This window comes from Antrostomus carolinensis, unplaced genomic scaffold (assembly GCF_000700745.2).
Source record: "Antrostomus carolinensis isolate BGI_N321 unplaced genomic scaffold, ASM70074v2 scaffold7960, whole genome shotgun sequence".
NCBI classification, from domain to species: Eukaryota; Metazoa; Chordata; class Aves; order Caprimulgiformes; family Caprimulgidae; genus Antrostomus; species Antrostomus carolinensis.
In genome coordinates this window covers 23798-47451 of record NW_010288999.1, presented here as the reverse complement: position 1 = coordinate 47451, position 23654 = coordinate 23798, and the positions used below count along the sequence as shown (strand labels likewise).

The 23654-nt window shown below is 41.5% G+C and overlaps 1 protein-coding gene across 1 annotated transcript in view; it reads left to right on the top strand.

Annotated features, from left to right (window-relative positions):
• The first annotated feature begins 2358 nt into the window (after positions 1–2358).
• The window catches only part of LOC104525366 (transmembrane protein 132B), a 39059-nt gene continuing 17763 nt past the window's right edge, over positions 2359–23654 (top strand). The window contains exon 1 of the mRNA XM_010168505.2: positions 2359–2496. The gene's annotated coding sequence lies outside the window, so the exon portion shown is untranslated. The remainder of the gene's footprint in view (positions 2497–23654) is intronic.

Here is a 23654-nt window from a genome sequence, read left to right as displayed (position 1 = left end):
TGATAGCTGAGCAGCACTTGAAAAGTTAAAAGGTGGATAGAGGTTTTGTTTATCCTTTGTCACACATGAGGGTCAACAGGAGGGTGACACAGTGAACAGTGCAAAAAACAAAGGAGAAATTAGTTCAGACCTGTTGAGAACCCAATTCCAAGTCCACTGAAATCAAAAGAAGCCTTTAATCTATGACTCAGTAGGGCTTTGGATCAAACCATAACTGCATCCAAGTGCCTCCTGCCCCTGACATGTAGGAGTTACACAGCTGTGCTAACAGAGAGGGAGTTTGGAAGGAGAATTAGTCGCGTGTTCGTTGTTTGTGGCCTTGGCAAAAGTAACGTGTCCCCTGATGCACTGAAGAGGACTGTTGTTGAAGAATGGCTTAGTAATAGCATACTGGCAAATGGCTTCTTGGGAGCATTTTGAACACAGGACCGCCGTGTCTTCATCGTATATCTGGTAAATGTTTATATTAGATTGATGGGTTGGGATTTAGGGGATATTTGCTGTTGGTTTGGTGAAATCTGCCCCCCTGTTCTCTGACATACTTGTTGATGAAGGACCCTTAGTTTCTCTTTGTCTTATGCAGCCTATTTCCACCTGAGGTGCAACTAATTGTTTTATTTCACCTGGCAGTGCATTTTCTTCTCAGTTTTGTTCAAACCTCAGTCTTTGTAAAGGTTTTACAGTTGCTCTTTCACACTTCCACTTTTGTCACATACTTCTCTCTTTCCCAGTGTCCCTCCCTCGTGGACGGCAGCTGGTTATAAATGAGCCCATTCAGCATAAACAAAAACTAGACAGTTATTTACTGTGTAAAACATCTGGTTTGTGCCTCGCAGAGAACAGAACAAAGACAGTATATTTATTTCATGAGGTATTATTCAGAAAAGCATCTCTATTCAGGACAACACTTAAACACATGCTTAAATCACATTGAAGTCTAAGTGTCAAGTTGAGCACGTACTTTTAGTGCTGTTCTGAACAGAAATGGACTCGAGTACATGCTTAAATGCTTTTCTGGAACATGACTGCCCATAAAGCTTCTAGCAGACTATATTAGTTAGCTGGCACTAGTGTTATTAGTACTTCAACTCATTTAATTCAGGGTGCTTTTTGTAGAAGTTTCTGAATATTGATTAATAATACATCTTAGTTGCAAGTATTTATTAGTCTTCGCCAGCTGTCCTCAGCTTGTGGTCAATGCCCATTATTTTCTATCAATCTAGCTAGCAGACAGAAGCAAATGATAGTGAATATATCTCCTATGCAAGCTGCCATCAAATTTTTCACTAAAATCCATTTCTTCTTCCACCAATTCTAATAATGGAATTTAAAGTTAGATTAGTTGGAAGCAATTTTTTTTTTTTTTTTTTTTTCTCAACTGGCAAGCAATTAGTTTTATGGAAGTTGAAAAATGAAAAGCAGATTGATTCAAAGCAGTATTTCCTACTGCAGGCTTTTTGAGACAGCTGAACTGGATCTCTATGAAAGCCCAGATCGCTCCTTGCCCCACATGTGTGTCCAGTTTTGGGCCAGCAGTAAGCACTGCTTAAGCAGAGACAAGCTGCTCTGGAGGCCTTTGGAGGCTGTTCCCCTCTCACTCTGCATACCTGCTTACGCAAGGCAGGGACCTCTGTAGCAACTCATTTAGAGTAATTAATCAGACCGCAGCCATACTGAGACACAGAGGAAGGCTGTGTTAATGGAGTCATTAGAGTGCCAACACTGTGAATTCATCAGGATTAGAGATAAATGTGGTAAAACATCTCTAGGTGGGATTTTGATGGGGAAAGATTAAAAAAAAAATAAATGCATGGATGGCATTGCTTAGTTTGCAGTACCCTACCTCCTTCATAGTGTTTCTCATCATGTATTTATGTCCTGAAAAGGGAAAATGGTCAACTCACATCACTGTTAGCTGGAACAGTAAGGAAAAAATGCTATTATTGTAATGCTTGATAATCACCTCCCAAATCACTGTCACGAGTTGGGGCAAAGGGGTGGGAAGAGTTGCTGACACCTTCTGGAGTTCGTACCCCAATAGCGCTGTGGTTCTGCCAAGCTGCAGATGTCCCTTGGCACGTAATTGAGGTACAGATTTCGTTGCTGCTGTAAATGGGCTCAAAAAGAGGAAATCCATATGTTTGTCAAAACCAGGAATTGATGGTCCAGATGCAACTTTTGGCTTAGAAAGTTGTTAAACCATTGAGTGCAGGGAGCCCAAAGGTTGTGAGCAAGGAAGGGTCACTCCTCTGCCCCATCAAAGTTTTGATTAATCAATCTGACCCCTGCAGCATTCTCATGGTTTTATGCTTCTCTAATGCCCATCCCTTGTTTGTCTTTGTGTGCATACAGGACACAGAAGTCCTTAACACAGCCATTCTGACGGGGAAAACAGTGTCTGTTCCAGTCAAGGTTGTTGCTGTGCAGGAGGATGGGTCCGTGGTTGATGTTTCAGAGTCCGCCGAGTGCAAATCAGCTGATGAAGACATTGTAAAGGTAAGGCACCCACAGGAGGTGGAGGATGAAGTTTTCAGCCTTTTCTTCTCCACTACTACTGGGATCTAGCCTATATTTGGGATTTTACATCAACCAGTTGTTTTACGGTCATGGCTGTTTCTGTGGTGCCAGGTTGTTTCCACTGTGCGATGAGGAGTGTGATCTCCAGAGGTTATGCAGGGTCCATGTTTTTCCATAGACTGATGTGGAGCCATTTGTGCTGGTGTGTTCCATGTGGTGTGGCAGAAGAGGGCCAGGGACGCCGAAAGTGCAGTCCTAGTCTTTCTTCGCTGGCCAGCCAGTGCTGATGAGAAAGGACCTGTTGTCTGATACATCCCACTTGGGGAAAGTCAACTCCCCACCCAGGGATCTTTGTTCTTGTGTGGCTTTTCTGCATCCTTTTATTAAATAGTAATCACACAGTATATTGTAAGAGTGTACAACAAGGTTTCATACATGCTTCTGAATGCATCACCTGCTTTCCAGTCAGGAGTTTCTTATAAGTAAAGATAACTGAACTGTATCAAAATCTGAAGGAGCATGACAGAATAGAAAATAACAAACATATTGCAAAAATTCTTAAAACAAGGGCTGGGAGCTTTTAAACAATGTTGTGTTTTGTTTTGTTGATTTTTGGGGTATTTTTCAGGGGTTTTTTTATTTCTTTTCTTTTTTATTTTCTTTAAATAATCTGTTCAACTGATTCTCCCTCCTTGACATTGAGATTAAAATAGCATTAATGTGACTTTACCAAGACACTGACTGCATGACTTCTGACACCGTTGCATGGCTTTCAGCTTTTAGATCACTGTTGTTTTTTAGTATAAAAGAGGTACTTCTGAATCCTGGTTGGTTTGTTTTTAATATCTTGGTGACATAAAATGGGAGTAATGTTATTTTTGTGAAAATCGCAACATCCTTATAATGGATTTCAGTCACAAATTACTGAGAGGTGCTCTCAGACTGAATGCTGTTCAGCCATAATTTTTTAACTGGAAATATATGTATTGGTTGCAAGATTGAATTCTTAACGATTAATTAGCTGAGTTAAAATTTAGTACAGGGTTTATGTGCCCATATTTTCTCAGAAAAATGCATATTCCCTTTACAAGCCCCTTTGGTAAACTCAGTATTGACTTCGCTTGCAAATTTGTGTTGCCTTTTCTATATAGGTAGTACTGCTAAACCCTCTACTAAGAGTTGTCAGGCATTTTGGATGTAATTGCCTAATCTTAAGCTTCTTTTTGCTGTTAATTCTGCCTTTATTGTTTCTTTGTAATTTGAGAGATATTCATATTCTTTTGGGCAGAACAGAGTGTTGCATTCTTAACCTTTTATTTCTGTTTAATAGCTAATGATTTAATAGACAATTAATGAGACAATTCTTTGATCAGTGCTATAACACCATTATTTTCAATTAAGACACAATGAATTGAAGCTGGTTTAAATAAAACCAGACTTTGGCCTAGGCTATTATGTATTTATATAAAAAGTGCTTATCCAGGCAGCTACCTAGATATCACACTGATATAAATACTACTCAGAGATGGTCAAACAGATAGATGATATACAAGTGATTTATTTGTAGGCAAGAGATGTGAATCTTTCCTATTCTGAGCCATATATTCCCTCAGCCTAGCAGCTTAATAGCTTCCCAGCAAAAGAATATTTGAGTCCACATTTTTCAAAGCCTACCTAATTAGTGGTAAATAGAATGAAACACCAATTAGTTTCTGTCCTTCCATTTTCCATCCTTAGCGTGACTTGGTCCTCAAAGGAATCTCACAAGTTAACTGGCTCAGTTCAGCTGCAGTCCCTGGTCCGTGCGGTTGCTGGTCCCTGCAGTTGGACATAGGTTGTAATACTGACCAACAGTTCTAACTTCAGCTGGCTACCCTCTAAAAGTTTTTGATGGAAACATTCCTGTAAGTCACTGAACCTCTTAGGCTTATTCCATTATTGAAAAGGAACATTTAATGCTGTTGGCATTTGAGGGAAAAGATTGGCTTTATGATTAAGGCACTGAAATGCTTCTCAGCATTAATTTCCATATCTCTTGCTGATTTCCTGTGCGACTGTGGGTAAATCACTCATTCCCCTTGGAATCTCGCTTCCTTATCTGCAAACAAGGCAGAGAAATGCATCCTTCTCCCAGCCTCAGCCTGCCTTATGTGGTTTCTGAAGCTACTGTTGACTCTGAATGGCCAAAATCCTTCTCTCCACTAGAGTCTCTTTAACTTCAGTGGTCTTCTGCCATGGACTCACTTGAAGGACTTCTCTCCCAGTGTCCCACTCTTCCTTCAAACCACACCTAAATAGGGCTGTGAAGCTGAAAAGGAAGAAGTGGTGGAAACTTAATAGAATTTATGCATAAATTATTCAGCTACTCTGGTGATGGTCAATACACTGAGAGATGAAGGAGCTGTAGGCATGGTGGGATGGACCTTTCTATATGTATGCCAAATCATGGGGCCAATCTTCATAGGTGGGGAAAAAAAGCCTCGAATGAAAAGACTAAAGCAGTTGTACCAGGGCAAGGACCTCCTTTGCTCATCCATCCTGTCAGGAAATGTAAGCACTGCTGAAGTTTTTCTGGCCTGTTACAGTGGGTTTCACTTGCTGCCTGCTGGTCTTTGAGCTGTAGTTAGAGGGAAATACGAGCTAGACCAACATCCATGATGGAGGGAACATCTTGAGATTGTTGTCTTACAGAGGGAAGTCTAACCTGAGGGGCTTTGGCATAGTCAGTCTTTACATACATTTCTTTTTCCTCCCTGTAGAAGTATTTTTAAAAGCCTGAACCACAGTAATTTCACATGAAGAAAAATTCTGAAAACATTGTCGTTAGGTGGTAGTCATAAACATCACCCACAAAGCCACTTCAAGTGAGGAAATTAGATTGAGGACAGCTTCTTAGTCCAAATGTTTATCTCAGTAGTGTACAAATGAAAGGGAGACAGCTGCCCAATTAATTCATTCTTAGATTAGTCATATTTTCATGTCCTTTGCAAGTTATGCAGAAATTGACTGATGGTTCAAATTAATCTCTGCAGTATGCCAAATAGCTTCCGTGGAGTTACACCATGGACTAATTTAGCCTAATTTTTTTGTAAGAGAAAGGGCTTTCAGTTGAGCAGAAGGGAGTCAGCGGGCCTCATCCTGCCCATTTCTGCTCACATGAAAAGTGCAATAGGACCAGGCTCAATGTGCAGGCAGAGGCATACGTTAAGAACAATGGTGCTTCAGTAATACACCACGAACTCCGTCTCTACGAGAATGCACTTTTCTTGTTAGCTTGCTAGAGGAAAGTGCTTTAATGAATTATTTTTCACCTTTTCATAATTTCCTGTCTAATTATAATGAAAGTAAAATTCAAACCATTCCTACCCCCTACTTTTCTAACAAAAACCTTATCTTCAACACTCCATAATTAATGTTAAAACAATAGAAGACCTAATTTTCCTAGCAGCAGCCAGCTAGGCTTTATCTAATGTGCAGTAAAAATAGTGTAAGACAGGCAGGAAAGGTAGTAGCTGAAATAGGTTGAATCTGAGGAAGGTTCTTCCCTCTTCCAGACAAAAAGCAGATGAGTGACTGTGAGGATCTTATTCAACAACCCTGGGCACAGTGATCTCTAACCCCAGCACAGTAACTGCTACAAGGAACCATGGGGGGAAAAAAACCCAAACAAAACCAAGGGAGAGGGAGGGGTACTGCAGCTCCAATTTAGATGATACTGAATTTTTGGGAATAATTCCTGGATGCAGATTCACAGCACATTCTTAGGATGATTTACAGAAAGCAGTGCCTGCCTGGTGGTGTTAAATACAACTATTGACACAGGAGCTCTGAAAACAAAGCCAGAGTTTGCAATTTGCAAGTTCTGCAGCAGCTTCACCATTAAAGTATGTGCTCACAAATGTGCTGTACTTGTACATAAAGTGGAGCTAATCTTATTTCTCCATCTATCATACTTTTGAGTACCTACCACTACATTACTTAAGAGCTTTATTTTGTGGTCACTCACACAGAAATTAGCTCACTCCAGGAGTCCAAACTCTTTCTGGAAGCAGTGAAAATACTCTCTACTTGTTTATATGATGGATTTACTTTGGTGCCAGTTGGTTTAGTGATTTTTTTCTTCAGTGCTGCTGAATCGTTCAAGATTGACAGCCCTGGAGGCTTAACCACTCTGTCTTGCCCCAGAACAGGGGACAGGTTGGGGCTGTGGCAGGCAGCTGTTCAACTGGAAAGCTTTTGAAGTGCGAATGTTTAATTTGGTGAGTCTGTCTCCATGTCCATACTGTCCTTTTAATCTCACCTGATTAGTGCCAGTGAGTCAGTATCATCAGCTCCATGAAATCAGCTGTTAACAACCTCAAGTCACTGTGTCAGCTTCATCTCCATCCGTCTTTGGGGAGCTGGGAGGTAACGGACTCTGCAGTCCATTACAAAGCCCCTGAAATAATGACTCCGCTGATGCCTGGCAGAGGCAAGAGGCTTACGGCAGTGAAGCATTCCTCAGCTGAACAGAAGGATTACTTAGGAGATGAGGATCCTGCTTGGGACTGAGGAGTTCTGGGTTACCTCTCTGCTTTACTCCAGACCTTCTCAGTGAAGCTGCTGGTCTCTGTCTCAGTAGTGCCATGGTGGATGGATACTCCTGGCCCAGAAGGATTTACTGGTGAGAAAGCTGTTGAAGATGGTGCATCTTATCTTTTGTATCTGTAGATAGGTATGCCTAAGTTAGAGCAATAATTAAATATCATTGAGCTGCTTGCAATCCATCAAACTTATAAATTAGAGCTTCTCATGATTTCTAGTTATTTTGGCCAAAACCCCCACCCCCTTTGCCCCCATACAAAGTCCATCTTTATGAGTCGTAAAGAGATAGACAGGAGAGTACAGCAGATCTCTCTGCAACGTGTCAACTGTCGAAATAAGGATTTTGCTTTTTGTTGAAATATCAGAGGTTCTGACATTCAGGTCACCAGGTTCTGCTAATTAGTTTTCTAGCTCGACAAAGTATGATCAGGAAAGGGTAAGGTAGCCACTTACTGCATATTAAAGCTTTATCTTAAAGAACACTCTTGTTACACAGCAGCAGGTTGAAAGCTATATTGTTTTATGATTTTGCCAAGCTTAAAAGTTTGGGTCTAGAATCATATTTGCACACAAACCAGCTCCATGTATAGCAATAATGATGCCAGTGAGGCAGTCTCACAAAATCACATATTGAAGAACTAATATTCTGTACACAGTACACATTGTACACAGTTTATAGCAAAATATATGTGTGTATCTTCCTGAAGCTATTTTTAAACGCACACAGTCTTCAAAGCCAGCTTGAGAAAACAGTGTTTTGTCTGGGAGAGGATCCGTTAAGAACAGACCATGCCGACATGTGCAATTACACAGATTTCGGCAGAAATGCTTATGGTGTCTTCCAAGGGACCAGCTGCTGCTTCAGAGGAAGAAAACAATTCTATGGCTTGGCATTTGGCTGCTCTGGGAGCAGAAATGCAAAGGGCACGGATCCCAGTCCTGAGAAATGATCATTAGTCTGAACCGCAATATTGCTTGGGATAAACTCTGAATATTTTATACTAAGAGATGCGCAGAGTAAACAACTCCGTCCAGTCTCAGCTAAGCAAATGCAGCGATAAGTAGCTGTTGTTGGGAGAAAATGACAAACTTCTGGAGGCTTTTTCTCCAAGTTTGGTAGGTAATTAACTTTGCTTTATAAACTTTAATGCAGCTGGCCATTTAAATATTTTAATTGCGTGAACCTCATGGATTCCAAAGCTTTTATACCTCTTGAACTATCATTCTGGCTGGGCAAATTAATTCAGATTCCCATTGTCATCAAAACCTCTGGGGCCAAAAACGTGCTCTCAGCTAAAGTCATGCGACTGTGTGAAAGGCATTGGAGTGACAGAGGTGTTCCAGAGGGCACAGTGTGCTCCGTGTGAAAGTTAAAACAGCCATTAGCTGTCAGCTACGGGATGAGAAAAAAGTCTTTATCTCCCACCCTCTTCACTGATGTGATAGTGGAGGGAAGTGGGACTGGGCAGCAAATGATGGTTTCTGGATGGCACAGCATCCTGTTTTAAGTAGGCAGTAGTGTTTTGGGCACTAAAAATGTACGTTACAATGTACATCCAGCGCTGAATCTTTTAGCCCACAAACAGGCTTTATTTGCAGAGAACGTTGTGTGGAGGTAGCTCAGCAGCGATCCAAGCGCTCAGCAACCAAACCTTTGTGTTCCCATGCCCAGTGGGTCACAGTTGGAGCTTGAATGCTGCTTGAGTTTTTGCAGCTTAATGTATCCACACCTGTGTTTTAGTAATGTGTTCTGAGATGCATTCCCTTGAGATACATAATTGGAGTTGAGGATGGAGATGATGAGACTGACACGCCACTGTCATTTTGAAGTGCAGTTAATTTATTTGACATAAAAAGCACCTACCATTGACAGTAACCAGCTCCCTTTCTTCTCTGTGGTAGAAGGCATTTTTGTTCTTGATATGTTTTTAATTATTGTCGAGGATTGGTTAGCTGACAAGGGTCACATAGACATACTGTAGATGGCTGACCAGGATTTTGGGAAACATCGGACTCTGCTCGTCTGAAGTGCTGGGGTGGTAAGGACACGCTGTCCTTGACTGCAGCTGCTATACGATAACAGCTTGCTTACAGTCAGCTAAGGCATGGGAACTTAAGGGAGTAAGCAGCTAAGGAATGAGGAACTAGGGGAGGGGTTGACGTTTAGGATAGTGACCAATTAATTAGTTAGGTTACAGAATATGTATGATCTCATTAAGAACTGTATAAGTATGCTGAACGCTAATCAATAAACGAAGCTTGTTGATCGCTCATATTGAGTGCTCGAGTTTTTCCCACTGCGACAAATTATTAATATTTTTGCATTCTTATCATGCAGAATTGGAAATAAGAATGAAAACTATTTTGATTTCTTTCATAGGAACAGCAACAAGAGGAGAAATAACATGTAGCTAGGCAGACATGTGTCTTTGTACATCAGGATTGGGGTGTACCTGGGATTTTGAGGGGAACAGGGAAAATAAAGCCTTAAATAGCTAAATAGCTAAATGCTGGATTAATGAATTGGACAATTCATTAAATAAGGATTAAAGTGAAGTATAATTGGTATTTCTTTTGCAATTTGAAGTATAGGGACTGGAAGATACGCACTGGGGTGTGGCTTTTCTCTTCTTCAATTGCATTACGCACTCTAGTGAGAGAGCCCGTCAGCTTCAGTGGAACAGTGGCTTCGGGGTTAAATAAATGGCAGGATTTAGTATTTTATTTTGTGTTGTGGATTCTTAAGGTCTGGTTTATACTAATGTCACTGTACTGAAAAATTCACTCCCACATCAAAGACTTCCTTTAACTGCTAGAGAGGTAGAGTTGCTTTTGTGAGTCAAATCAGGCTATTGGAGCGTGGCCCAGGTATACCTTTAAAAAATCAGAAGTGTCAAGCAGTGATTAAAACTTTAAAGTTTACATTTGTTCAATAGGAAAGAGAAACTAAATCCATCACCTCTACATTTTACAACTTCTCAATAGGGCAGATTTGGAATTCTGTGACACTCAGCTGGGGAATTAAGCAGCTTTCCACTCAATTCAGTGTGAAAATGAATCGCTCTTTTGTTAATATTAGGTTGTTTAATTTTACTCCTTTGGTGAATTTCTCCTGAGGAAAAGCATTAGAAGTTCTCTGTGATTCTAGAACAAATAAGCATACTGCTTGTGTGTTTCTGTTAAAGTAGTCAATGGTCAAACAGCTACCAGTGTTGGCACTGGTGGCACCATCTCCTGGAGTCCATGCCCTGGAAGACAAACAGGAATTCAGTCACCTTAGTACTTCTGTCCCAGATACCTGGTCAACTTTTTTATTTTACATTTGATACAGATTTATTCACACCTGTATGGCAAAATTTTGATTTGTTTAAAAAGTGTAACAGTTTAGATTGAAAAGGAATCAAATGGTACAAAACCTGATTCCCTCAGGCAATAAAATACTGGTGCGTGCAAAGTCATATGTATAGAAATTAATAGATGCATGAGAGGGGCATATAAATGCATAATAATAGTGCAGATAGCCCCATATACTGCATGAGAGTAAGAACTACTCATGTGAGCAGCATTGCAGGATATGGCCTTTCAACACTGGACAAATACATTTTAGCAGCATGTAGTCAGCAACTAATGAACTCACAGCTCCTTCAGAAGGAATTCCAGCCTGCTCCTGCCAGAGAGCACCTGTGATGTCCTGTGGGCTGAGCAACACAGTCCTGTCCTGGGCTGGAGAATAAAACCTCCCTTAAACATGAGCCCAGATCCAAAGTCTGTCATGAGCCAGAGAAAAAGGTGTATAGTAAGAAAGGGGAATAATGAGCAGAGATACATGAACTCTTGCAAGTGTCAAGAAAAGGCTGTAAAATGCACGCTCAGTTCATTGAAGATTTGGGTGTTTATTTGCATTGCATGCATTTATTATCATGGAATGCTGACAATGTACTCAACCCTGTATAAAATCGGCATGGACACAGTGCCTACCTAGAGAACTCACAGCTGAACACAAGTTACTCTGGGCTTGCTACAATACAGACATTGTGGGAGGTAATTCTTTATTGAGGTACTTGCACAAGTATCTAGTGCAGCTTAGCAGTGAGGAGGAGAATGGCATTACCCAGGGAACAGAGAATGGAGATTGCCCAGCAGGACTGCCAGCAAAGGGGAGTTCTTTGTTTGAGCTGCATTGTCAGAAATGATAAGTTCCTAGCAGGAAATGCTATCTCCTATTTGTATGCTTTATTTATTTGCTCAATTGCTGCTTCTGAGATTACTGTTTGGGTATAATTTGCAACCCCTCTCCAATGGCTCTCAGGTTTTCTTCTGAAAGTGTAAGAGAAAATCCTTAAGACACACAGTCCTTCCTCAGATCTCTTACACTCAACATTATCCACTGCAGAGCAAAATTAATGTATGCCCTTCCTTATTGTTTTCCTTCTTAATTCATTTCTTTCTATAAAGGCTCAGCAAGCGGCAATTTTCCAAGCGAGTTTTTAATCGCCTGAACCCAGCATGATTACTGTCTTCCAATCTAGTTGCTATTTGATGCAATCAGTATTTCAGAATACAATGATTTCCCCCTCCCCACCCCCCCCAAACTGAATGCTTTATGGCCAGCTGATAACACTTGGCTGTGAAGAAATATAAAATACTGATAGCGCTGTGTGAAAGAATATAACCTTTGATTGTGAGGTCTTCCCCAGCCATGTGCATGAAGGTGATGTGAAACCGTTTTGTACGATGGGGCACAAAGAAATTTATTATTCTGATACTAAGAGCATAGGCTGGGGAGGCAGGGAGGGAAGGAAGGAGGAGACGGGAACGCAGCGTGCTGAAGTATTTCTCACTGCTGGAATGTTTGCTTTGAAAGGGCCTTTCAAGAGTACATGTTGCCAGGGGAGATTTTTTCTCTCCACATCTTTTATTGCCACCCCACGAATAAAAGATTTCAATACACCAATACTGGAGAACGGCAGACTTAAATAGTCCCTGCCATGCAGAAGCTGTAGACTTTTAGATTTCCCCAACCTGTAGTGAGTTTAGCATGAGAGATTATCAGCGTAAAATGACAAAAATCCTTCCTTGGAGTACATCCTTCATTGCTGTGTTTTTAAGGACATTTCGTGCACTATAAATGCCAGGCAAACATTTGCAAAATTACTGAGTGAAGATCAGGACTTGAGTACCATAAGCAAGGACAGAGTAACACTGAAGCAAATAACGGGTAGAAGGGAAACAGCTGCTGTAAATACGGGGCTGCATTTTTCTTGGAGCACGTGGCCAGAGTTGTGCCTCTCCTCCTTATAGCCTACCCTGCAACACCTCCTGCATTAGCCTCCTCCTCCAGAGGTCCAGAGGTGGCTTTTTGTCTCTTTATGCAACGTGACACTGGGAGGAAACCACACGGGTGCAGCTGGATCCTAAATAATTGCACTGAATCGTGATGGTGAGATGGGGAAGATCCAGCCAGCACTGTTAGAGTGGAGAACTGAGATACTGGGAGGCTTCTCTTTTGTGCTATTTGTTTAAGAAAGCAAATGCCCACCATGTGTGGTTGTTTCCCAGTATCCTCTGTGCAACTATAACTGTTTAAGTTACAGCTTGATTGTTTTTCACAATGTTGTTGGTGAGTGTGGTTGTCTAAAGTCTAGTAGACAGCCATTTGCTAAGCCCTTCTGTTCTTAGCAAACTTGACAATGTGGCTTGTTTAATCGCCTTATGTTATTATTGATATTTTCATCTTGTGTAACTAATTTTGCTGAGGAAAAATATATTATTGCCAACTTTGATCTCTTTAATTCTTGTAAGAAAATGCCTCCAGCTTCGACCTATTTGAATAATACACAGATGGTTTTGTACAGGAGCGTGACTCCTTGGAGAAGGCTGCTGACGTTGTGTGAGTGTCCGTGGGTCAGGATGGGAAGGGATCCTGTGTAGTGAGACTGAAGAGATTTTAAAGGTGGCTGCTGCTGCTGCTGCCTCTCTTTCAAATAATTATTTTTCTGTCTGTCACTGGGAGTTCAGAAGGAGCAGCAGTAAGCTCAGGGAAAAGCCTGAGGTACCTGAAAACGAAGGTGATTCTAAATAACAAAGGTTAGGATGAGACAGAAAGCCAAGAAGAGAAATGTAAGGTATCTTGAAAAGCAGAAATGTGACCAGAGCAGCTCATCCCTTCCCAGCTCCCTAACTCAGTGCAGGACATTGGTGCAACCTTGCCTAACACCTTTGCTGCAGCTACCACTGTGCGTGTGCTGCTCTCCAGGAAGGCAGAGAGGTACCCACTAGTGCTATCTAACTGTCGTCACCAGAGCTGGCCTTTTTACCTCATGAGAAATGGACCCTTTGTACCAAATCTTTTCCATGGCCTCTGATGTCTCTGTGACTCTTTCAGGCATTGTCAAGTGTGTGAGATGCAAGCCTTAAAGTGCAAGTGTGTTTTCCAGACAGCAGCCTCTTAAGCAGCACAGGAAACCAGAAGTGTGGTTGGTTATTCTAATTTGAATAAAATCTTCGCTGAATAATTCCCTTGAACCTGAGTGCATAGCTAGGAATGAGGTGGACTATAGATTGACAAGGCAGAATATATCTGCACAAGAACAGCCCTTAATGCTGAATCAGTAAGTGCAAATGCTTGCATTGAACATGAGTTCACTGAAAACGTGACCTACACCAGCTGCAGAGACTGTCATGTTAGGCAACAAGGAAGGCAGCAAAATGTAGAAAAGCAAACACCTTACTGCCACAAAAAGGGTGCTCTTTCAAGTTAAATCAATACCACAACATCTATGACCTGCATAAAACATGAGACTTTAATAGAGTTATTTCAGTAAACAGAATCTAATAGCTTTGGTAGCCACAAAGTCACTTCAGAGATGCCTGCTGCAGGGGTATGTCATGCTATAAAGATGAGATTATTGGTAGGCAGAAATAATTTCCTTTAAACTTAAGATCTCTTCCCTCCTTAAAGGTTTGGAGTATTTACATTTAAGGACCACATCAGTGGTGAGAACCCTTGTGTCCTTTTTCATGTCATCCTTTAGCAAACAGAAAATAAACATACAATAGTCCCTGGTACCTGTCACACTGGCCAAAGTGATTTCGATGGAAAAAGTCTTTTGGCTTTGTCAAAGGTGGGTGCAGGTCCAGGAACGTGTTCGCTCTCCAGCACGTCTGCAGGCAGAGCTCAAGCTGGGATGTTGTAAGCCCGGCTGCTGGAGCAGCATTGGCAAAGGTCACAAAACATCGTGACTCTGCCCCTCTGCTGCTCAGTGGTAAAAGACATCCCCTAGTGAGACAGGAGCTTTGCGGGAGAGGTTCCAGTTACACTAGGAGAGCTCATCTTTTAAAGATGGCCTTGATAATCCTTCCTTAGGTGTTCAGGTTTCCTCAGGCACAGGGGGAGACAATTCCCTTGTGGTTGTGCATCCCACTGGATCGCAGGCTTCTGTGCAAGTCTAGCAAGCCTTTCGAGACACTGACTGTCCAGCTCTTACATGTCTCAAAAGGGTCATCTCAGAAACTCATCACCAACATCAATTAAAAGGATGTGGGGATCTTTCTTACTCTCTTAAGCCCCTTTTGAAAGTCTTTATGTGTGGAGAATAAAACAGATGGGGAAGCCACATAGCTATAAGCTCTAAGAGCTTAAAGGGACAAAAACGAAAGAAGAGCTGAAAAGAAACAGCTGAAAGGGAAGAATATGAAATCTATCAGAGAATAAGGTGAATGGACAGGGAAGAAAATGTCTAGTTATTAGCAGCAGCTGTAGTTAAAATCCCAAAGAAAACTTCACTAAGCCCTCCTTTGCCACAGAAGCGGGAGATCAATGCAAGAAACTATGTGAAGATTTCAGGATGAAATAGGAAATGAAGCCACAGAGGAGGAGATGACAGCTATCCTATCACAGCGTCCAAAGTGCACTTGCGCATGAACATTAAAAAAAAAAAAAAAAAAAAGATAGCTGAGAAGCCCAGTATTAAGAAAACTCCAAGATCAGTGAAGAGGAGAGGGAACATGAGTTTCTTAAAGAAAATAAAGGCAAAATCCAGTGAGCCCTCACTGCTGATTTTCACAGAGAGTATAAAACCAGAGTGCAGGATGTGTTACCCTGTGGCAGGGATGCCTGGGATACAGTATTAGTTGCACAGGATTTGTGTTCTGTTTGGGCAGAGATGTGGCAGTTGTAGCACTGGATTACACTGTGTTTTATTTATATCCATGGGGAAGGACGGGTCTGCAGAGAACAACAGTACGAAAGAAAACTTATGCATTAATTAAAAAAAAAGAGATCCGTGCTTCACATTAACTTGTTTTTTTGTAGCTCTAGCAAGCTAGGAGATGAAAGTAAAATAACAACCTAGGATTTCTTGTGAAAGTAGTTTCTGTATTTGTGCATGGAATTCCTCATATCTGGATCGCGCCTCTGATTGCTCATCTGATCATATCCCTCTGAGTAAGCTTGCTTGGGGACTGGCAGTGTGACTAAAATTAATATAAAATCTCTGCTAACTTTAAACTAACTAGTTTGGGTCACACTCATGGCAAAGAATTCATCTCGGGTAACTGACCTGAGCCTGTAATACATGTAAAATTGTGATATGTTTTTACCAAAACCCAGGCTAACTAATGTACAGCTCGATCAGGGACCTTTGCCAGTGCTGTCAACCTGCTTTCTATTCACATTACCTAACTAGTTTATTTCCATTTTGCTTTCCCTGTCTCTTCTTCTAGTAATTTTTAACATAGTCTTTTCCCATCCCTTTTTTAGGGATTTTTACCAAAAGCATTTTTAATGACACCATTTTCTTTTTAGATACAATCTGGAAGTATAGTCCTTTTTTTTTTTAACACTGTATATATCTTCATGCATTCAGTAGCTCTGTGTGTGTAACAACAGCAATAAACCCAACAAATTTACTGTCTAAGAGCGTTTGCCCCAGTGTTTGAGCAACTCCGACAGCATTTGGCCCTCTGAGTGGGGAGTGGCAACATCTCTCCTGCAGCCAGGCCCCAGTGATAGGGTCTCATGAAGCTGTCAGGCTCCTCCTATGTTCTATCAAATGACAGAGGCTTTGAACAAACCTGTATTTCCTGAAGCCCATACCAGAGGCTTTTAGGGAATCTGTCTGGGTGATGAGGCAAATGCGGCTTCATTAAAGAAATATAAAAAAATAGACATGATAAAGAAAAGCAACCTTTCCTGGTTTGCTCATCCTTTGTTTACTCTGCTTTTTGAATATACTTCCCATTAACTCTATAACGTGCCTTTGGACTTTCTGGACAGGAAAGAGAAATCATAATTGCTAGTAGAAGAGCCAAATGGATTCATGTTTTCTCTGATTTCAGGGTTTGGGATATATCTTTATTTGTCATGTAGCTTTTACATATACTTGTGATGAAGTGAATTGGTCTAACTTTAAGAAAGAAACCTTTTTGTTCTGTTCCCATGGTTTTTTTACATTCTTAGACTGTGGCATGTTTTTTTGTATCTACACAGCCCTAAGGGGAGATGTTAAAAAACAAACCAAAGGAGAAAAATCCAAAAGTACAACAGAAAACTTATGGCAGCACTCTGCAGTTTGTCACTTATCTTTCATGCATGAGTTGAAACGGGTCTTTTTTGCCCAGATTCAGTGGGGAAACTGAAGAGTTTTACAGATCTATCCTGGCATTTCGATAGGAGTTCACGCAAGTAAAGGCACTGTGGCTGTAGATGGGAGAAAGACTGACAGATGGGAGGAACACTCATTTGTAGCTGGATTTTAACAGGGTGAGAAAGCTCAGTTCACCCAGGTCATGTGGGCTTTGGAGCAACGATGAGCCAGTGAAGAGAGCAATGGAGGAGTCAGGTAGCTCTGCACTGATTTTTCTGATAACTCAATCTCTGTCTTTAAGATAAAGTCAATAGCAAACTATTGATTTTGATAGGTCATGGTTTCTGAAGAGCTCTACGGAAAAAGGTAAATTTTGTGCCATTCAAAATGTAGGCATTTGACGTTAATTCTCGTTGTGATTGGCAAGTTTAAAAAAAAATTCTCCTCAAAATAGAAAACTCTCTGGGCTGTTAGGTGTTTTGCAGACCTGAGTAATCCTTAGGTCTGCAGCCCCCAGCTCAATCTTTCTGCTGTGGTATCTGAGAGCTTTGGACCCGGCAGCCCTGGGCTCTTGGTGCGGGGCCACCTGCCCAAAAGCTGCTTCTGAGCCACACACCATGTGTCCTCAGGGTTCCTCTTTTGTTTGAGGGTTCCTCTTCTGTTTGAGGGTTTTAATAAGCTGTCTTCCCTTCTTGGTAAAAAGGATTATGACAGTTAATTCTCTTTGTAAAATACATTGAGATAACTAGCAGAGAACCTCTAGAGAAATGTAAGCACTGTTCAGTGACTTCTGGCAGGTGTGTCGTGTGGGGCTGAATTGCATGTTTGAGGGAAAAATGTCAGCCTTGGCAATGCCATTATTTCCTTAACACCGTCCTTTGCCCACGGTGGAAGGCACTTAAAGGTTGAAAGCTCCAGCATGCTAATGAGAGAGGAAAAAAAAGGTGGGAGGTGTTAGCAGGAGATGTCCTGCAGACTCTTTAGGTAGAGAGCACTTACACCATTGGTGCATGTCAATGATAAAACATGCCCATCTTCCATACATTCATTGCTATCAATGCAGTAGCCAAACATTTCTATCACAATTGCAAAAGGCATTTTCTCATTCTGCTCTGCGTAGCCACTCTAGCCAAGATGTGCTGCTTTCCCCCTTGTTGCAGTTTGGATTTATTGACACAATGAAAGTCAAACAGACAGCAACAGAGCAGACTTCCCCCTCAGTTCTCCCCAAACAGGGCTGCTCCTACTGGATTTGTTCTGTTCCGCTCCCTGCTTCTTCCTGCACCAGAGGGACAATTCACGCCTCTCCTCTTCCAGCTGGAGAACCCAAAGGCAGCTGCTACTGTGATCAGATCAGATTTTTCATTCCTGTAACTCATGAGCTATCTGTAACGCCCCGTGACTCAGAAGTGCTGCAACTGCTGTCCCTGTGTGGGTAACACAAGGGAAGCTTTGCCCCAAGGCACCCTCTGGCTGGGTTCCCTCTGATCCCACAGAGGCTGTTCCCTCCACCCTTAAGCTTCCCTTGTTTTTAACTTGGATTTATCCTCCTCTGAAACCTTAGCTAGGAGTAGGAGGGTTTGTAGGCGTTGAGCCGGCAGAAACAGTGGGTTACAAAGAGGCCTATTTTCAAGGGATTCCATCTGAGCGAGGTGCAGCTTATGTATGCATGGTATAGTGATGGCTTTGAATTTATATGCAGAATTAAAGCTTCTAAGTTGAGGCTGTGTCACAACTGAAGCATGCCATCTTCAGCACAGTCTCAGCTCTGTTTATACACAGAAGCAAATCTAGCACTTTGCATTAAGGAGTTAAGCAAAGTCTCATGATTGTGTCATTCTGACATTAAAGAGAGATGAAGTATTTTTTGGAACAGATCTGCTGTGTCATTCAGTCACTTCCTGACAATTTCAAGAGCCCCGACACTGTACACTTGAATGGAAATCTCGCCGTATTTTTTTGATACACTCAGAATTTTCTTTCCAGTGCATTCATCCTAAAGGACCTCCCACCGTTTCCCCAAGTGACTGTCCAAGAGTATTCCCTGCAAGTACCCGTCTGCAGGAGCACAGCTCAGCGTGGGCAGTCACCAAGGAGACCACACAGCACAATCCAGTGGGAAGCTCCCACAGCCAGTGCTAGCGTGGGAGCTGGGACATACAGGACAGGAATGGAGATGATGGGAAAGAGCAGAACTCTTCCTTTTTTACTTCAGTCTGCTCCTCTGTAGCCAGTGAATATTTTTTTTCCTCTCATTTTCTCTGCACTGTAGCCAAAGCCCCCTGTATTGTTACAATACTGCTGTCATTTCAAAAGGGCTTTTTTTGCTCTGCACAATATATAGGAATAGTGCAGTTAGTTACAATATTTGCCTTGCAGGTATACACAACCAAACAGGAAAGTGACAACACTGGCTAAAAATCACTGTCAGAATACTTTTGGGCCTTTTTGGAGCCCATCTGTATTTTCAGCCCTTTAAGGAGTCCACATTTTAAAACTGTTTGTAGTACCCACTTACAGCTAGATGCATTTTTTTTTCATTTGAAAAATTAAGTTTAGTTTTTCACAGACTAATACGGCTCCAGGAATGGGAATTTTCATAAAGCACCAAATATTTTGAATGTTGTGCTAAAATTACAAGCATTAGCAGGACTGCAGTGCATGCAGCAGGATGTGATCTAGCAACGTCTAGAAATTGTGACTGTCTTGTTTATGCCAGGAACTTGCACCATCTTTGTATAGAGCTAAATCTGATTCTTTGAATTACATCCATCTATGTCTCTTGGCTTTTCCCATTTAGTGAATAGGGAACTCTCTCCTGATGCTGATTTTCTGCATCATCCTATATTAGATGAATAAAAGAGTCAGTATAGTCTAGTCTGGTAAGACCAGAGAAAGAAAGTAATTTTTTTAGGTAAAGGCTCTTGATATTCTCTCAAAAAAATCTTACTGAAGCACTTGGCTGAATGAATGGGGTCTGAGGGCTGTTTTTGTTGGCTGTGTTTGCTGTCTGAATGTCCCCTTTCCTTTTTTGCTAATTAATGAACTATTTGTTACTCAGAGACTAAAAACTAGCTGGGAAGACTTATGAATGTCGATGCACTAATATCTAGGCATAGGACCAGAGTTTTCTTTCCAAAATAAAAGTGTACTGCTGTGTAATTTAAAAGCTCTTTGGGGTTTTTTTTCTGGTCTTCTGTTGATCCTTTGGGATAAGGATGTTGTATCCTTTTGATACTGGGACAAGATTAAAGGCTAGATCAGTGTGGCTAACGTTCATGACTTAACACATTACTCTTAATACTATGTTAAGCTCACAAGCTTATTACTTGGCTGTCTACTTTTCTTCTGGGCTTGTGGCTTTACGGTGCTGTTGTAGTTGCCCTGTATTCAAATTGCTCATAGGGAAGGGGTGCAGTTGTCCTTTGGTGGGAGAAGTAGCGTATAGGGCTCCTTTCCTCTACGGACTAGTCCAGGAGCAGCACAAGGGCTTCATGTGCAGCAGTCCTGTTGTGAGTATCCTCTTATTTACTCCACAGTGTTTCTGTGCAGCTGGGAGGAGCGGAGTGGTCAGTGCCATATTCAAGGGCTGTACACACTCAGTGTCCTTGAGCTTTTTGCACACTGTGTTGTAGCATCAATGAAATATTTGTGGGAGATGAGGAAATCTGGAGGTGACTTGCATTCTCCAGGAATGTTGGGAAACCAGCAGGCACAGAAGAGCTGGTTAGCCTTGGCACTTGCAACTGACCTGCTGGTTTTTTCAAGTACACATTCTTTAGAAACCTCTATTTCCCCTGTTAACATTTCATTGGAAAAATTGAAGGATATGCAATACATGAAATTGAATGAATACGCATGTAATTGTTTCTTTTTCTTTTAATTTCATGGAGCCTTAGATCTTAAATTTCAGTCACAGGGATTAGAGCCATGAATCATGAACACTAAGTTAGTTAGTACACAGAAGATTACTTTTAAAGCCCATGGTTTTACAAAGAACTTCAGGGAAACTGAAGTATGTTACATTTGCCTGAATATTCTCCCCTTTTACTTTTCTCAACGATGTGTAAATTATTCTGTCAGCCTATAACCACATTTATATGAGTAATTCAAGTAGGGGTAAAAAAAAAAAAAGAGAAGAAAAAAAATCACCTTTGCTTATAGCTCAAACATATGTGTTAGTTTCACCTAATTAACAGTTTTTACAGAACAGGTTCAGTGTTTGCAATTAGAATTGGTGCAAGAAGGAGCTGGCACCATATGCTGGGGTTTCACAAGCTAAACAACTCTTAAGCCCTTCTGGGATACCAGCTGATGAATATGAAATGTGTAGATGTTTACTTAAACTAACGAGTGCTGGTAATGCCTAATCTGCAGAAGTTTCAGGATCAAATACTGAAGCAAAAGCCACCTCAGACAAGCTTGTGCTTAGAATTTGTGCTGGTGAGAGATCCGTTATCTCAGTGCAGAGAATGAAGATGTCTGTCTAGAGATAAGCAGGCCTGTCTGGGAAGGATGTTAGCCCAGGAGAGGTACTGCATCTTGGTGACAAGGCAAGTCAAAGCTGTGCTGACTTGCATGTTAGATTGCTTAAAAGAAACAGAAACTCAAGGAGCAAGAATGGAACTGGCACATTTTCAATCGCAAATGGACAAGGAAGCGAGATCCTTCTTTGAGCTCTGGTCCATGTGCTATTGTTATCAACAAAAGTAGTGGTTGAATGAAAAAAAAGAATGCTGCTTCCCCCAAACACAAACTGTGCTGAGATTTAAATGAGCTTGAGATAAGTTTCATGTGCACCTGCTTTTCTTCATCCTGGCAGAGGAACTGCTCCTCTATCAAGAGATAAGTGCAGTTTGTCCAAACAACTTGAAGTATGATATACCAAAGAACTTCAGCCTTTGAGAAAACACTGCCTAAAAAGCTCCTTGTTCCAAGCTTGTGTCATGGCTGGCTGTCATTGCATTACAATAGACAGTGAAAACCTCTCATCTTTTAAAACTCCTGGTCTGAGGCCAGTGAATCAGTAGAAAGTCTCTCATTTTCTTCAATGAGGGCTGGATCAAACCTAAAAAAGGCATGTGTATCCCCTACCAGTTACATCCCTTTTTTCTTTCACACACCAAAGTAGATGGAAGCCATCTGGTTTTCCAACAAACTGTAGAAATGTCGGTGCTGAGACTAATAGCAACACAGCCACCACTAGCTTTTAGTTACAGGTATTGAGCTGACATTCCTGATGGACCAAACATTATCTATTCCAGGTACTGTGAACAAAGGCATTCCTAAGACACCAGCATCTTAATAGGGCCATTGATCTGACCTAATGAAGATGATCTCTTTTCTTATTCTGCACATGGTGATGATAAATCAGCAGGGACAGCAGAAACAGTAACTTTTAGTTCTGACAGAATTCTTCAGCTTGAATTTTGTAGAAAAAAGTGCAATTAAAAGCTCAGCTGATTAGTAAAGGAACTTGGTACATGGAGCAGAGAACATTTTGGCAGCCACCATGTACTGCTATTACCTGCCCCCCAATCACTTTCAGTATTCACTCCACATAATCAATAAGAAGGGAATGCCAGAGCAGCTGCCCTTCCTAGCAGCTGCACAACCGCTGTGGATGCACAGCAGTTATTAGTGAGCCTGAACTAAGGCAGGCCGAGCTGCAAGCTGGAGTCTGAAAGCACACCCACCTTCTTTGGTCCTCCCCTTTCAACCTGTGCACCCGCCAAACTTATCATCTCCAGCAGGAACGCCCCTGCACGGCATGCCGGAAAGTGAATGAGAGCAGCTGCTCTGCACCTGGGACTGAAATCCTGGCAGATCTCATGTGTTGTTTAATAATTTTGCATAGATCAACAGTTTTTGAATAGTGCACACTTCATTCACTACAGCAGGTTTTTAAATTCTCATTGTACATTCATGGATCATTGCACCTTTTCTAAGCCACAGCAATTGTCTCTATTGTTAAACCAAAATGTTAATGTCTTCCATGCTGTCCCTCCCTCTAGTTCAGTGCATTTCAATGGGGGTTAAAAGGTAAAAACACTCTAAAACTTCAAATATCCATTCACATCATTACAAGCCATACCTAGTCTCATCTCCCTCCTCCCCCAATATTCTGCTTCTCTTCATCAGTAGCATTAAATAGTGACATCTACAGAGAAAATGAGCAGAAGCTTCTTCAATAAAATAGGGTATCACTAATGCTAGTGTGCTAATAGATGCTGAGCTGCTATTAAAATAGTCTCACGTTGTCCACGTGGAGCTCTCTGCTTCTGATAATCCCCTCCACAAGCCTATCACTCAGACCATTGTGGTTTTCTGGTCTCTTGAACACAAAGCACTTCACTTTATTATCTGGTTTTTCCAAATCTTTGTTTTCCTGGACAAAGGGGTTTCCTTTCAATCTTGCTTCTAACTCCTCATCATTACATTTCAGACCTGAGTATAAATTACAGTTTGTATTTTGTACCACTGCCCTAAGCAGTCTTTAGGGTAGGCTGAGCCTGGCAAACACAGTTCTGGATACTGTAGTTATCTGCATCTGTGATGTTCTCTGTGGAGCTCACTATAGCCATGGAGATTGTTCTTAGGGCCTTGAAGTGGGTCTGGGTTGGGCTGAGTGCTGAAGCACTTGTGCTTCCACTAACTCCTCACTTTCAAAGCAAGTGGTTATCAGATTATGCTTCTGTCTCTAAGAAGAGAAACCTGAAGTCCAGACATGGGTTTTGATTCTCCCACCTTAGTTCTTTAGAACAATACCCATTAGAAAATGATAATTGCCCAATGGATTTGTTCATGTGGTTTTGGAAATCTCCACCATACCTGGTGAAATGCCTGCTAACCCCTGAAACTCTGGCCTTTGGTGCCTGACTATCTTCCACTTAATTCAGTTGGATTGATTTCAACAGCTTTAAGAGCAAGAGTGGGTAATTAAAACAAGAGCAGGAGGTATCTGAA